Here is a 12291-nt window from a genome sequence, read left to right as displayed (position 1 = left end):
AAGCCAACCACAGCAATTGGTGCCAACTGAAGATTAATGATGTGGTTATCCACGCTTGCAGGTCATTGTAGGTCTGGTTGTTTTCACCTTATGGCATAGGTTTACTTTTGCCGGTGATGTTGTTTGTAGCGGCAGTAGTATGCCTTTCTAACCGCGTGGTTCTTAAAAATAAGCCAGTTGTTGAGTCAATTCCAACTCATGGCATGCGTGTCAGAGCACAGCTGTGTGCCATATGTTGTTCTTAAAACCAAAAACCAAACCCATTGCTGTCGAGTCAATTCCAACTCATATGACCCTATAGGACAGAGTAGAACTGCCCTATAGGGTATCCAAGAAGTGGCTGCTGGATTCTAACAGCCAACCTTTTGGTTAGCAACCTGAGCTCTTAACCACTGCATCACCAGGGCCCCTGTATGTAAAAATGACTTGGAGATTCTCTGGACACAACTGTGGCCACAAATGTGAGCAGGCCACTGTGGGTCAGCAGAATGAGCTCCCAGGGAATTGATGCTGTTTGGAGGGAGCTGGCCTGTATTTTGGTCTTGCCTCTAGGCACTTACCGCTTCTAAACCTCATCTATGAAATGATCTGTTCAGTGTTCTGGAATGCCACTGGCACTCTTGGCTAGACTATTCTTCATCATTCAGAGCCATCTGCCTATAGCAGGAATTTTATCTGCCCATAGCAGGAATTTTATCTGCCCTGACCTGTAGCCACTAAGACAGAATGATGCTCACGAGTCATTAACCCTCGCTGCCATCAAGTTTATTCTGACTCATGGTGACTGTGGTGCAAATAATTACTTTTATGTGTGGCCTTTCTAGCCATGGTCTTGTGACTCCCACCCAGGTGATTGGGTGGGGCTGTGCAAATATGATAATTGTGGCCCACCAAGGGTATTGGTCAGTTTTGCCTTAAAAGAGAGCCAATTCCAGAGCAAAGAGAGGAGCCCACCACCACCTAAGAAGGAGAGACCTGAAGCAGAGACCAGCAGCAGAGAACCACAGGAGACAGCACGGTGGGTTTCCCGGACCATGGTGCAAGAAAGCTGAGGGCCTTTGGGTAGGGACCGAAGGTCAGGGAGAAGTCTCTGCTGACCCACAAATTTGAAACTTGACAGCCTCCACAACCACGTGAGCCATTCCCTCATGAGTTCTGTGAGATGTTGCAGCACATCAGGGAACTCAAAGACAGGAGGGAGAGTACTGAGGCAAGAGGGAGTAGTTGATATTAGAGTTGATGGAGCGGTACAGCAACTTGGAAAAGTTAGACATTTGGGACATCGTCAACCTCTGCCTCATAGGAACCAGCTTTGTCCTGCTCCTTGTAAAAGATAGTATTTGTTTAGCGACCCCATGTGTGCCAGAGTAGAACTGTGCTCCATAGCGTTTTCAGTGACTGATTTTTTTCAGAAGTAAGTCACCAGGCTTTTGTTCTGAGACACCTCTGGTGGACTTGAATCTCCAACCTTTGGGTTAACTGTTTGTACCACCTAGGGTCTCCACCCCGCTTAAGAAAAAAAAAAAAAAAAACCACTGCCGACTCATAGCCACCCTATAGAACGAGTAGAACTGCCCCATACAGTTTCCACAGAGCCCCCGGTGGATTCGAACTGCTGACCTTTTGGTTAGCAGCCATAGCTCTTAACCACTACACCACCAGTGTTTCCATGGGACAGCCAAAAACAATCTATCCCTTCCTTCAATATATATGCATTCCCAAATGCTTCCTAGGAAGCTGGTGCCGCCCCACTCCCATCTGGAACCACCAGCAGATGCACTCTGAGGTTGCTTTCTGCCTAACATTCTGTAAGTAGTGACCAAGAAAAGTACTGGGTAGTCAGGAGCCTGGAGTCTAAAACCTCTTAGAAACATCCTACACAGCAGGAAACCTGCATGTAAAAAGCACATGAATCGTTGAACCCATTATACAATTATAGGGCAGCAATCCCACATACTTTCACAGCAACTTTTGTCATTTCTCTCTTATAACCCTTAGATTTTTTCCTGATGGGTGTAATAGAAGTCCCAAGCTAATTACAACCATGAGGCACCTCTATGCTCCAGCCCATCTCTACTCACCACCTATGTCACAGTCATCAATCAATCGGCTGTGGTCTTCTCAAAACCCTGTCTGATAGATGTCTAACATAGTTGCTCTTGACATGTCCCTCACTCCACCCTGACTTGGGTCCTTTCTTTAAGGCTTTCTTGGATTCTGCATGAGGAAGGCTAAACCATCAATGTGGTGTCTGCTTCAATGAATTTCCGCTCTGCTTTCGGACCTGCCCCCAGCTCAGGGACCTGACTGTCAATAATCCCCCTCCCTCCTCAGAAGTTAATTATCAATCTTGCTGGCCTCCAGAACCATCTAAGCATGTACATGTGCTCCCACACACAAGTATGAGCAAGCAAATACATGTAGACATGACTTCTGGCAAATCTAGGGTTACTTTTCTTTACAGTAAAAGCTGGAAAACCTATCTCTGCATGGGGGAAGAATTCTGCTTCCTTATGTTTGTCCTAGGTGGTGCAAATGGTTAAGCGCTCAACTACTAACCTAAAGATCGGCAGTACAAAATCCCCAGAGGCTCCTTGGGAAACAGGCCTGGTGATCTACTTCCAAAAGGTCACACATCAAAATCCTATGGAGCAGTTCTACTCTGCACATATGGAGTCTCCATGAGTTGGAATCGACTTGATGGCAACTAACGTGTTTGTCCTTAGCCTATCAGTTGTTCATTTTCTGTTTTTCCTAGTCTCTCTTTAGCTTCTTTCATCTTAGGAGTAACATGTATGTATTTTCCAACTATTTCACCATTGAGAAGTTAAAAGACTTACAAAAGGAAAATGTTTAAATCTTTTTAAGGTTTTTAATGTTAAACCTTTTAAAGGTTTTGAAAAACTATATACAGAAAGATTTCAGTTACATGGAATAACAGAAAGAACTTCCAACTTGAATCAGGAAAACAGGATTCTAGTCCTGAATCTCATGATTTAAGCTTTGTCCTTGAGTGAATCACTAAACTTATCTGGACCTCAGATTGCTCAACTTTTCTTATCTTTGATAAGAATAAATGAAATTTTTAAGTGTTATATCATGCTATGTGATCTCTAAGGCTAAATAATTCTCTCATTATATGATTCAAAGCCCTACCCAGGAGCAGAAAGATGGCTTTACAAGGAATCAACAGATTTATTTAGTGCCAAAGTACATGAAAAGACACCAGAACAATAAATTCACAAGAACTTTTCAATCCTAGGGCTTTATGGCTCTGCCTCTAGCGCCAGGGATTCTAATTCCTAGATTATTTGTTCCTTAAGTATATGGTATGCAATATTCCTTATATATGGTATATATGGTCCATAAGTGTATAGTATATAGTAGCCAGTTGTCATGGAGTTGATTCTGACTCATGGTGACCCCATGTGCATCAAAGTGGAACTGTGATCTATAATAGGTGGTCAAAAAGGGATTTTTCTGCCTTGATCCAATTTGAATTTGAATTCTCTTTGCCTGGCTCTGTTCCCTCTCTTTATAGAGAACTGATGGTCAGTATTATATACATAGTACATTAGGTCTGCTCCTGACCACCCTGTCTTCTTTTTCCTGATCTTTTCAATCTGCCATCTCCCAAAGTCATCTTCTGATTTCCTCATTGCCTTCATCACCTCCACCCCTACTTGTCACTGCCCCATCCATCCAGTTACAAAAGGAGTAGTACTGCAGTATCTTAGTAAGACTTTTCCCACTTCATCATCAATAAGATCTTTACTTTAACTATGTTTGGCCCATGTAACCCTTGGCTTATGTAGAAAGGGCAAGTGATAACTAGGAAGAGCTCTCAGACAATGAAGTACTGACTGGAAGTGTCAGCCGTTAGCAGATAAGGTATTATTGAGGGTCAGAAATGAACAAGTTGTGCTTCAAGATAGAAGAAAGGGAGGCTGTTATAATAACACATTTCAAGCAACAAGTTGCACGCTTCTGTAGCACAATGTCTACTTAACATTACCAGTCTCTTCACATCCTTTTACATTTTTATTTTGAACTTCAAACAGGAGAGTATGTACAACCATTTGTTTTACACCAGTGGTCCTCAAGCTTTCATGGACATCAGAATTACCTGAAGGGTTTGTTAAAACACAGATTGCTAAGCTCTAGCCCCAGAGTTTCTGATACTAGGTGGGGGGAGTGGGGGAGAATGGACTGAGAATTTGCATTTCTAACAACTTCTCAGGTGATGCTGACATTGCTGGTCCTGGGTCTACCCTTTCAGAACAGTTCTATAATAAAATAAAATTGATAAATACTATCCCTGGGTGTTTTTTTTTTTTTTTTAATTCTTTTAAGCAATTGATTTTAAAACACCTCATCATACCTTAATCTAAACCTTTTACCAGAGTCAATAATGCCAGTATCAACTGGCTTGGGTTTCACCATTTTATTTAAAGAAGAAGAAAACAAAAACAGTGTTTCTCAAAATGTGATCCTGTCTTAGTTATCTAGCGCCACTGTACAGAAATACCATAAGGGGGTAGCTTTAAAAAGCAGATATTTATTTTCTCACAGTTTAGGAGGCTAGAAGTCTGATTTAGGGCACCAGCTCTAGGGGGGGAAGGCTTTCTCTCCCTGTGGGCTCTGGCGGAAGGTCCTGGTCTCCTCAGCTTGTTTTCTGGTTCCTTGGAGGTCTCCATGTGGCTTGGCATCAGTCTTGCCCCATTTCTGATCTATTTGCTTGTTTAATCTCTTATATCTCAAAAGAAATTGACTCAAGGCACACCCTATACTAATCCTGCCTCATTAACATAACATTGAGTCAATTCCAATTCACAGTGACCCCATGTGTGTCAAAGAAGAACTGCACTCCACAGTGTGAAAACTGTGATGGCTGTGACCTGTTAGAATTCGGTGTTATAGCTCCTCGTAAACCAGACGTCTCTGCATGGTGTAAATGGTTAATGCACTTGACTGCTAACTGAGAGGTTGGAAGTTCAAGTCTACCCAGAAGTGCCTTGGAAGAAAGGCCTGGTAAATTACTTCATAAAAAATCAGCCATTGAAAACCCTATGGAGCACAGTTCTACTGACACACATGGGGTTACCCTGAGTTTGACTCAATTCAACAGCAATTGATTTGGTTTGGTGTTAGCTCCTCATGTTTCCCCAGTTTCTCAAGATGACCTTGGGTTGGTGTCCATTGTATACTGCCTGCTTATGGTGAGCTTCTGCAACATATGGAAACCCCAAAGAGGGGGCTTACCAAGGCTCTTCTACCTCCAACTTCATCATGCTAAAACTGCGGCATCGCTACTTCTCATGGTTGCCACATCTGCATTTAGAAAGTCACATTATCTGGTATAACATTGCTGTTTCAGGTACAATTTCTTACTATGTACTACATCACCAGGCTATCCTGCTGCATTGTCTGCAAATTAAATAATGACAATTAGCTATCACATATGCATAGTCACATGGCAACCAAGAAACAATGATCAGTAATTGGAAGAGGGTAGCAGTTGTCTACAAGTTTGGGGCAGGGGATAAAGAGGTGATTTGATTCCAAGTCTCACTGACTCTTAAATACCTGGACTTAACTTATACTATGTACTGTCTAACTAGCTTGGACTCTTGTCTCCTTCCTGGATGATCTTTCTAGATGAATTTTGACCAGTCCAGTTCTTCTCTATCTGCAATCCTTAGGCTTGGCCCTAGACTCCCAATTGGCCCTCTTTGTTAGTGCTAAGGATTTGCCGGTATATTGGTTTCTTTCAGCCAAGGCATTGATTTAAAATTTAAATAAATTCAAGCCTAATGAAGTTCTGTATTGTATAACCTCTTATTCCAATTCTAAAGTCAATATAAAATTATATTCTTTATTCTACTTATATGACTTATACTCATATTTGCTTGTCATTCTCTCTATTGAGGGCCTAGTAACACTCAGTTCTACTATAATATACTAAAAAGGTTGTGATCTTTAGTATGAACTTTAAGGATAAGCATGAATTATATAATAAACTCTTTATTATGTTTAGTCTTTGCTGTTGTTCTAAGAGTGGCAAGCTCCAAGAGGGTTTGATACTTAATACTCTTTCTAGCGGATCATTTATTTACTCATATACCCATGCAACAAATATTTAATAAGTGACTACTACATGTCTCTGCCTGTGAATATAGCAATGAGAACAATATATATGGTTTTTGCTCTCACAGATTTTACATTCTAGCTGAAGGAACAGACAATAAATATGTAAGTGAATAAACAAATTTAGAGAATGATGAGTGCTGTGAAAAAAATAAAAAGGACAAAATGGAGTGACTGAGGAGGTGATGGGCCAGGTGAGACTATTTTATATCATCAGTGACCCCTTCTCTGAGAAGATGAAATTTAAGCAGAGACATGAAGGCTGAGAGAGTGCAACTATACAATGATATAGGAGAGGAGTGTTCTGGGCTGAAAGCAGCTAGTGCAAACCCCTGAGGCAAAAACAAGCTCCATGTGGTTAAAGAAAGAGACAGACCTTCTGTGGGCCAGAATGCCATAGATGAATGGGAAGGGTACACAATGAGGCTGGAAGAGTAGGCTCTGACTAAATCCCAGAGGACCTGCAAGGTCATTGTTTCGAATTTGTGGTAGGTAGCCATTAAAATTGGAGCCATTATCAAAAGCAGTGTTACAATCTGGTTTACATTTTAAGACTTCTCTTCGGCAACTCTGGAAACCCTGGTGATGTAGTGGTTAAGTGCTACGGCTGCTAACCAAAGGGTCAGCAGTTCGAATCCTCCGGACACTCCTTGGAAACTCTATGGGGCAGTTCTACTCTGTCCTATAGGGTCTCTATGAGTCAGAATCAACTCGACGGCACTGGGTTTGGTTTGGTTTGGTTTGGTTGGCAACTCTGTGGAGCATAAATTGTAGGCAAATAAGAATGAAGCCAAAAGACCAGTTCAGAGGCTATTGTAATGGTCCAGGTGAGAGATGACGTGCCTGAACCAGGACGATGCCGTGGCGGCGAGAGAAATGGATGAGTTTGAAGTATGTTTCAGAGATAGCGATGCTAGGATGTGCTCGTGTATTTATTACATGTAAGAAAACAAAAGTGATGGTTATTAAATATGTATTGATTATTTGTAACTTCACTAATTTACTTGTTATGTTTGGACTTTATTCATACAAGACTAGATGCACAACTATAAATGTGACTATATGATTTTAATTTAATTTTTATAGTCCAGTGAGAGGATTTATGAATTAAATTTAGTAATGGTAAAACTTGGAATTATTTGACCCTAGAGGTTAGAATTATTAAGAAAGCACTGAGATAAGATCAATGAGCTGGAGACATCTTTATGTGCAATTGACAAACCTGACCGAGCTCCCAGAAGTTAGGGCAGTATATTTCCATCTGAGGTCTTCAGACATTCTCAGAGACCCTCAAGTTTTCAGTATAATCTTTAAAATATATTTTATTGTCCAGAACAGTTTTAAGTTTACAAAAAAATTATGCAGAAAGTACAGAGGGTTCCCCTATACCGTATACCCCCTGCACACAGTTTCTCCTAATACTTACGTCTTGCATTCCTGTGGTACAGTTGTTACAACTGATGAACAAATATTGATATATTATTATTAACTGAAGCCCATAGTGTACATTAGAATTCGCATTTGTACTGGACAGTCTTGTGGGTTTTGACAAATGCTGAATGTCAGGCGTCTACCGTTATAGTATCGTGGCCCTAAGATCATTACAGTATCATGGCAGGATAGTTTCATGGCCCTAAAAATACCCTGTGTTCCACCTTTTCCTCCCACCATCCTCATCCCCTGGCAACCACTGATCTTTTCACTGTCTCTTTACTATTGCCTTTTCCAGAACGTCATACAGTGGATCACAGAACGTGTTGCCTTTTCAGACTGGCTTTTCACTTAGCAATATGCATGTAAGATTCCTCTATGTCTTCCTGTGGCTTGTTAACTCATTCCTTTTTATTGCTGAATAACACTGCATTGTGTGGGTGGACCACACTTTGTTGATCCATCTACCTGTTGAAGGACATGTCAGTTGCTTCCTATTTTGGGCAATTACGAATAAAACTGCTATAAACATTCACGTGCACATTTTTACGCGGACATACAATTTTCATCTCACTTGGGTAAATTCGATTGCTGAATCAAATGGGAAGCTTATGTTTAGCTTAGTAATCTACACAAATTTTTAGATTGTGTTTTTACTTCAGTAAAAATCTAAAATAATGATAAAGTTAGCATATATTTACATTTATTGCCGTTACAGTACACCTTTCTTTGCCTTGGGCTGATGAAAAGAGAACACATGATGGCCGAACAATGTCAAGTGAACTATAAAAACAAAGCCTTCACGGTAACTGGAAGAAAGAAATGTGGCAGGAAAATTGAGTTATCACACACAGGATATACTAGTAGGGCAAGGTTAAACTCAAAAGCAACATTCTTAATTAGGGCACTTTCATTAAAAATAAAACATGAATTTTACAAACAGATCTATTCAATGGTTAAACACACGCTACTTATTGCAAAGGTTTCATAGCGCCATAAGAAAAGTGTACGAATACAAGTCTAGTTTGACTAAATTTCCCTCACTAAGGCATTCATAATAAGGAAAGGAATTAATATTTATGGCATGTCTGACAGGAGCTAGGCACTTGTGATAGGGACTTTTATGAACTGTGTAGTTATCATGGAGGTATGTTTATGGTGACAAAAATTTGACAATGGATATTGGTGATAGTTGCACAATATGATCATGTAATTGGTGTCACTAAATTGTACACATAAAAAATGTTGAATTGGCAAATGTATTATTCATATTTTTATAACATTAAAAAAGTGTTCTCAAAGAATTTCTACATGTGGATTTACCCAAAATATTCACTATCCCTCTACAAATAAAACAGTTAATTGAGGATGTTTCTAAACCTTGAGGTCTAGTGCTTTCTTTGTTCCTATATGTTATTCCTTTAAAATAAAATTTCTTTTAGTACTTGAAGAAAAGATACAGTTATTCTCTTCTGCTTAAATATACTGTGTCTTAGAGTAGGAATGATGTACCCTGTAAGCTAGGAGTATACATCAAAGAACTCTACATACTGACATTATTCCTTTTTTAAGGATTACTTGACATTAGAAAGAAAAGGTAAGTGGAGACCCAACAGTCAATCTCTTGTCAAATTACCACCTAATTTGAATTTCATGTTATTTTACAGTTGAAAATATATAAAATAATTTATGAAAACAGTTTACATTTAATGATTGCACATACTTGCAGTCGTTATCGGTAAATTTTTAAGAATAAAAAAAATTCATTTACTGAATTTAAATGTTAAACTGAGTGTTAAAGTCAGCTCCGAGATGCAGAAGTTTAAGATAGAGATCAAAGCCTTTCTTTACTTATTTTCCTCTCCTTGATCATCAGGTTTGTTTTGACCTCTTCCTCTTCACCTCCATCCCAATGTCTGCTTTGATTGTCTGCAGGCGCTAGCGTTATTACTTTTCTTTCCACTCTGATGGCCTATTCTGAGCTGGCCAACATTTTCTTGGTAGCTTGCTTTCAAAACAAAAGATTTCTTACTAACATAGTTACAGTACTTTGTTTTCAACCAAATTGGTTTTCAAAATTCCCCATCTACCGTGGTTTACAAATCGTTTGAAGATAAGAACAGTTGACTTTGAATTGGGGCAAGGAAAAATTCCGTAAAACCAGGTTTTCTAAACCTGTGACCCAGAGGTTTCAAGTCCTTATGTCTGAAGGCTGCTGAGGGGCTTCTGAGAAATTTTTAGATACTTGAATATAAATAGCAATATCTATTTATATGCCAGTATTGTATATGATATTCCATATTAAGTACCAGTCGTAAAAGAAATAACATTCATTTTTCCAGCCAGTCAACCAAATAGGATGCTGTATATGCAAATGGACAAATAGAAATGGCTTATAAACGTTATTAAACAAAAAACACCAACCTCACTTATAAACATAAAAATGCAAATTAAAATGTGACACCATATTTTACTCATCAGAATTGTTAAGGCTAAAAAATGGTGATAATGCAAAATGTTACTAATGTTATAGGAAAACAGGTATTCTCCTGTACTAGAAGACACATGAAATGGTAAAATCTCGTTAAATGGCATTATTTACCAAAACGTTTTAATTCTCAGTTCTTTTGATCTAGCAATTCCATGTTCTATGAACTTATTCTATAGTAGATAGAGTTATACTTGTGGTCAAAAACATAAATCCAAGAATATTTTTATAAGCATAATTGGATTGTCTAAAATATCAAAAGAGAACTTCTCAAAAGGTTAAACATAGAATTTACCCAGCAATTGTATTCTTGGGATGTACACAAGAGAAACATCCACACAAAGACTTATACACAATGTTCATAGTAACATTATTCATATTAGCCAATAAAAAGTGGAAACAATCCAAATGTCCATCAGCCGATCAATGGATAAACAAAATGTGGTATATCCATTCAATGGAATATTATTCAGTTGTGAGAAGTAATGAAGTAGAGATAAATGCTACAATGTGAAGGAACCACAAAACCATCTAAGTGAAAACCAGTCACAAAAGACTACATATTGTAAGATTCTACTAATATTAAATGTTCAGAATAAACTAATCTATAGAAACAAAGTAGATTAGTGGTTGCCATGAATCGATATGAACTCGACTGCAATGGGTTTGATTTGGTTTTAAGATGGAAGAGGGAGGTAGAGGAATAGGGAGGAGATAGGGAGCAACTGCTAATGGGTGCAGGGTTTATTTTTGAGGTGATTCATATGTTCTAAAAATAGACTATGGTGCTGGTTGCACAGCAGTAAATATACTAAAACCATTGAATTGTACCCTTTCAATGACTTTATTTATGTAAATTATTATCTCAATAAAGTTGTTTTAAAAAAGTAACCTAAATATACATCAGTAATGAGACTGGTCAAATAATAGTAAATCCAAACAATGAAGAACTTTGTAGCCATGAAAAAAATTGATTGCTCTTTATATGCCAATATAGAATGATCCTTTTTTAAAATGAAGAAAGCAAAGTATAGAATAATGTGTGTATCATGGTCCCATTTGTGTGAAAACTGCATAGAATACTTTTTTTTTTATATCTTCCCCTTTCCACCACTGGTTCCCTGTGTCCATTCGACCAGTTCCTGTCCTTCCTGCCTTCTCATCCTGCTTTTGGACAGGAGCTACACATTTGGTCTCATGTATCTGATTGAACTAAGAAGCACATTCCTCATGTGTATTATTTTTTGTTTTGTAGTTCTGTTAATCTTTGTCCAAAGAGTGGGCTTCAAGAATGGTTTAAGTTCTGGGTTAATAGTACATCCAGGGGCCGTAGATTTAGGGTTCCTCCAGTCTCTGTCAGACCATTAAGTCTGGTCTTTTTACATGAATTTGAGTTCTGTTCTACATTTTTCTCCTGCTCTGTCTGACATTCTCTGTTCTGTTCCTTGTCATGGCGGTCGTTGGGCACCATCTAGTTCTTCTGGTCTCAGGCTAGTGCAGTCTCTGGTTCATGTGGTCCTTTGTCTCTTGGGCTAATGTTTTCCTGCGCCTTTGGTTTTCTTCATCCGTTTTTTGCTCCAAGTGGGATGGGACCAATTGATACCTGGTAAATGACTGCTCATAAGCTTTTAAGACCCCAGACACCACTTGCCAGAGTGGGATGTAGAACGTTTTCTTAATAAACTTGGTCATGCCAACTGACCTAGATGTCACCCAAAACTGTGATCCCCAGTCCCCAACCCCAAGAATACTTCTTGAAAGATACAAAAAACTGATGTCAGTGGTTGTTTGGGTATAGGGACTGGGAGATATGAATCTAGGGTGTGAGGCTTTTTTCAGTATACTGTCATATATTTTCTTAAATATTTTATTATGTATATATTTCTTAAGGAATTTGCCTTTTTCAAGTAGATTTGTTTTTCCTAAAGTGAAAAGGAATAAAAGAAAATCCAAATCAATAAAACTGTAAATACCCTTTAAAGTTTTAAATGTGTGATATATGCAAAGCATTACGGGCCATACTCAGATGTTGACAGTGTAGCCCTACCTGACCTCAAAAGTTCATGTTTAACTGGGGAAAAAAAATGAATAAATAAATGAAAGGGTACTTTATGGCAATGCTTAATTAATAAATAAATGTTGTATAAGAAGCCACATTCTGTGTACAAATGAAGGCAAGCTCTTTCAGCTGCATCTGACTGCATGGCTGTTAAGACCAAGGAACG

General features: G+C 38.8%; 1 protein-coding gene across 5 annotated transcripts in view; it reads left to right on the top strand.

The window, feature by feature from the left end:
- FYB1 (FYN binding protein 1) overlaps nucleotides 1–12291 on the top strand; it is a 185662-nt gene that overhangs the window by 95261 nt on the left and 78110 nt on the right. The window lies entirely within an intron of this gene.

Source organism: Elephas maximus, chromosome 2, assembly GCF_024166365.1.
Source record: "Elephas maximus indicus isolate mEleMax1 chromosome 2, mEleMax1 primary haplotype, whole genome shotgun sequence".
NCBI lineage: Eukaryota > Metazoa > Chordata > Mammalia > Proboscidea > Elephantidae > Elephas > Elephas maximus.
Note: the sequence above shows the minus strand (reverse complement) of the source record. Positions and strands in the feature narration are given on the sequence as shown.